This window comes from Arachis ipaensis, chromosome B06 (assembly GCF_000816755.2).
Source record: "Arachis ipaensis cultivar K30076 chromosome B06, Araip1.1, whole genome shotgun sequence".
Classification (NCBI taxonomy): domain Eukaryota; kingdom Viridiplantae; phylum Streptophyta; class Magnoliopsida; order Fabales; family Fabaceae; genus Arachis; species Arachis ipaensis.
Window position 1 is genome coordinate 25,620,015 of NC_029790.2, and position 5,341 is coordinate 25,625,355.

A 5,341-nucleotide genomic window follows, 5' to 3' on the forward strand; every position below is an offset into this window, starting at 1 on the left:
GCTGGAGACTTCTGGATTAGCGAAGATCCTTTGTTCTCGGGACTCTATTGTGATTTATATATCTTGTTTAGATACTTTTATGTCCATTAAATAATACAACGTGTGATGACTCCTCTTATAGGAGATTTTGGAGAATAGGTTTTGTATTTGTGTCCCTTTGGGTTTCCTTTGGGGTTTCCTTATCTTATTATATGTATATATTGCTATGCTCGGACCGGTTACCTTCGCAGCCGGATTTTGAGTCTTGATATTCCCGTTTTTGACACTCCTTATATATATGATCTTGCGTTAGCTTATTCTTTGCTCTTTACGTTATCGATCAGAGTGTTGCGCGTTCGAGTTACGATTTTTGTTTACCCCTTTTTTTGCAAAGGCTCCTAGTTATAATCAATCATTCATACTACTATTCGTACTAGATTTTTGTTTTAGAGGTCGTAATACCTTGCCATCTCTGAATTATGACTTAAGCAGTCCAGTTTGCACCGTCATCTAGTTCGCGATGTCGTCCAATCTGTGCCGTCATCCAATCCGCACCATCGCAGTAAACCCTAAACTGAGCAGTTCTTCTCCGCCACTGAGCAGCGCTCTCCATCCCTGAGCAATTCCTCTTCGTCGCCGAGCACACTTCTCCGTCACCGAGCAACAGCCTTAGTCCGAGCCCTCTCTTGCAACTCAACAAAATCTTCTTTGAAGGTTAGTAACTTAGTATATTCAAAATCTTTTGCATAAAATTTGTTGTTTTTGCTGGTCTGTTCTTGATTAGGTTGGTGATGCTCAATAAAATTTTTTAATAAAATTACTGTCTCTAATTGTTTTTGCTGGTCTCTAATTGTTGTTGCTGGTCAGTTCTTGATTAGGTTGATGATGATGAAACATTTTTTGAATAAAATTACTGTCCCTAATTGTTGTTGTTGGTTTATTCTTGATTAGGTTGATGAGTTTGCACACAAAATTGGCTACGTGTTTCTCCAATAATTACTGATTTTGAGGAGCTTATTCTGCACACAAAATTAACTTCGTGCTTTTCCAATGATAATTGATTTTGAAGAGGTTATTGTGGAGTTTGAGAAACTTGAATTAGGTATGCAAAAAAAAAAAAAAAATTGAAGTTCCTTTCATAGTTTATGTTTTTAATTTATAATTTATATTGATTTTTTTGTTTTATTTTTGTAGAAATTGCACCAACCGAAGAAGATGATGATGAATCTAGTATGGATTCAGATTAAGTATAGTGATTGTTTCGGTTTTTATTTAGTTTTAAAGTGGCTATTTTGGTTTTTATTTAATTTTAATGTGTGTTTGTTTTTGTTGTCTGTTAGACATTTTTAATTATCTTTGTTTTTATGTTTAATTATTAGGACAAATTAAAATTATATTAAATTTAGATATAATGTATTCTTGTTATTTTAGTTTATTGATTGTTTTAAACTTTATTTTATGGTAATTAAAATTTTAATTATTAAAATTAAAAAACTAAAAAAATTGACCGAACCAAACTACAGTTAGTTCAATTCGATTCGGTTTAATTGTTCTACAAATAGCAAACGAACAGTTGATATTGTGAAGGACCGAACAGGTCGATTTGGCCAAACCAAACCGATTACACCCAACATAATGCTTTTTATATGCATTAATGATAATAAAATAATGTGCTGAAATTATAAGCTGATTGCAATATTATATAATAATAGCATATGTCTAAATTATCATGCTAATTCTCTTCTATTTTCTTTTATTATTTTTATCAATCAATATTTCTCTTTTATTTCCTTTTATTATATTATATAAGGTTTAACATGACAGTGAATCTCAAGCACCAAAATACAATTCGCCTAACAATTAGTAAAAAATATTTATCATTCGTTTTAATTTCGTATTCAATTTTTGATGTATTCTTTTTCTATGCGTTGCTTTTTTTTTTCTTTTTTTTTTATTATTTCTTTTTCAATGTTTATTTTAAGATTTGTTTCTGACTCAATCTAATAAAAAATGGGTTCCACCAAGCAGACACACACTTCTTCCGTACGATCAGATACCCTCCACGTGATTTGATATTTTTCAAGAAGATCTCGACAGCCGGTGGAAGCTTCTAAAGAGCTGGATCCTAGTAGAAGCGGGCTACCCGAATGAATGGGAATAAGGGAAAGGGACCTACCCCTCTCCCCAGGTATGTCATCATTATCAAAACCCTAGCCGTCTCATTGTATATCGACGCTAACTTAAGTATCGAAGTGTCCTTATAGGTGGCTCCACCCACCAACCAACCGACGACCCACTTGCGCAAGTCCCCACATCAGAACTCGCGGTCAGGTCCTGATCCTCATTTCAATACCTCGCAACCAATCGACTCAGCGAACTACCGAACAATGGTGTTGTCTGTAGGGACCTGATACGCGCTGAGGATGGAGGGTTTCCTCCACCTAGAGGACGAGCTAGGAACGGGGGCAAACATCGAACGACAGGGGTCGCCTCATGAGTAGGCTGAGCATAGGGACCTCTCGGAGGCGCCAACCGACCCCCTCTGACCAGGACCACTCCCATGACCATCCCTGGGAAGGAGTGCTTTTTGAGGAATAGGCAACGACAACTCCCGGATCATGCAAGAACTTAGGCACAGGGACCAAAACCTCGAAAAAGAACTGGCGGCGAGGGACCACTACAATCCCGAGGCTAGCCGAAACACTCGGTCGCAAGTATATGCCCGGCTTAGCTACTCGCGCACCTGATATCCACTGAGAAGGTCAGAAGAACGATAGCCCACTGGGGAAAAAGACGACAGGCGTGACCATACTGATAGACACGCCCAATTCCACCACTCCCGAGAAAACTCGAGAAGCAAGGAACGAAGGGAGGAGCGGAAAAGGAAGCATCGAGACCCCGTGGTGATGGTCACCACTCCCTTCCACTCCTCTATCCTCAGAGTCCATTTGCCCAAGAACTTCGACAAGCCGACGGACATGAGATATAACAGCACTAAAGACCTGCAATAGCACATCACGGCCTTCGAGGCCATGATGAATGTAGAAAGTGTGGGAGTTGCAGTCAGGTGCCGGGCATTCCCCGTAACCCTGGCAGGCCCAGCTATCTGCTGGTTCAATTCCCCCCTGCAAGGCTCGATAGCCACCTTCTCGGACATCTCTCAGAAGTTCCTAACCCAATTCACTACTTGGATCACCAAGGCGAAGCACCCGATCAATCTCTTAGGATAGCACAACGGGTGGGTGAGCCTATGAGGAAGTACTTAGTTCGCTTCAATGACGAATGCTTAGAAATCGACGGCCTCACGGACTCTGTGGCTAGCCTATGTTTGATGAACGGCCTGGTGAATGAGGACTTCCGTAAGCATTAACCACCAAGCATATTTGGACAATGCAGAAGATACAATGCGTGGCAAGAGAATACATAAATGATGAGAAGGTCAGCCTGGTGGTAGCTGCCAACAAGTGGCAGTTGGCCGCCCAACCTCCTTGTCAGATCGCCAATAAGGAAAAGCCGAGAAACCCCCAAAGGAGATGATGGGAAGGCAATTCATACCTCTCCCTCGAGTAGGGAAGTTCACAAACTATACCCCCCTAACTAGCTCGATAATAGAGGTTTTCTAGAGAATTCCGAACAGAGGCATTCTACCTAAACTGAGACAGCTGAAAGACAAGGCACCATTTTTGACGTTAGGATTTTTGCCAGTAAAGAATGTCATAAAAACAGTCGCGTTGTAGATATAGTCTCTAAACCGACAAAAATCCCTTCGTACAAACGTTTTGGGTGTCACAAGTAACAAATCCCTTTAGAAATTGTTAACCGAGTATTCAAACCTCGGGTCGTCTTCTCAAGGAATTGCAGGGAGGTATGTTTAGCCAAAAGAGAAAAAACCAAATTATTTATATAATAAAAAGGAGCAATCATAAGTCTGAAATACCTCAAAAATATATTAAATAGAAAATCAATCTAAACATAGAGAGTCATAAACAAAATTGAGAAAAGAAATAAAAGAACATTGAACCTGGGATTGAGAGTCACTCTAAAACTAAGAGAAATCCTAAATCCTAATTCTAAGAGAGAGGAGAGAACCTCTCTCTCTAAAAACGACATCTACTCCTAAAATTATGAATTATGAGAGCCTCCTTTATGAATGGATGCATTTCTCCACTTTATAGCCTCTAATCTGTGTTTTCTGGGCCGCAAACTGGGTCAAAAACAGCCCAGAATTCGCTGGTTGCGAATTCAGATTCGCTGATTTTCGTCACTTGCGACGCGGCCGCATGGAGCACGCGGTCGCGTCACCTAGCGTCAGAGCAACTATGGCATATTATATATCAAATCGAAGCCCCGGACGTTAGCTTTCCAACGCAACTAGAACTGAGTCGTTTGGCTTTCTGTAGCTCAAGTTATAGTTGTTTGAGTGCAGAGAGGTCAGGCTGGACAGCTTAGCAACTTCTTCAACTTCTTGTATTCCTTCCACTTTTGCATGCTTCCTTTCTACCCTCTGAGCCATTCATGCCCTGTAATCTCTGAAATCACTTAACACACATATCAATGCATCTAATGGTGATAAGAGAGGATTTAATATTAGCAAATATAAGGCCAAAGAAACATGTAATCAATCATAGCACAAAATCAGGAAGGAAATATAAAATCATACAAATATTATGAATAAGTGGGTAAAGAGTTGATAAAATCGACTCAATTGAGCACAAGATAAACCATAAAATAGTGGTTTATCAACCTCCCCACACTTAAACATTAGCATGTCCTCATGCTAAACTCAAGAGAAGCTACAAAGATGAAGAGGAAAGTATGAAATGCAACCTATCTATATGAATGCAACTATATGCAAAATGATTCTACCTACTTAGTTAAAAGTAAACAAATCCTTCAAGAAGAAATATAAACTGGATTTCACTAATTTAAATCATGAAAATGAAGTACAAATAGACTTGCAAGAAGAAAATAGCTTATGAAAGCAGGGAACAAGGAATTGAGCATCGAACCCTCACTGGTAGTGTATACACTCTAATCACTCAAGTGTTTTTAGGTTCGATTCTCTCAATTCTCTACTAACCTTGCTTTCTAAAGCTTGCTCTTCATCTAACAATCAAGATAAATTTAATGCACAAATACACAAATCAAGAGGTCTTTTAAGGGTTGTAATGGGGTTATGGTCAAGGTAGGATTGTATTTGGTCAAGTGGACTAAAATTTGAATCCTTAATTAACTTAAACTTTCCACCTAACTTTAGACAATCCATGTAATCACAATACAAATTCTAACTATCCATCAACCATGTTTTCCACATTATTCATGCATTCTAATTCTAAGTACCGTACATATGCATTGCTTTCAC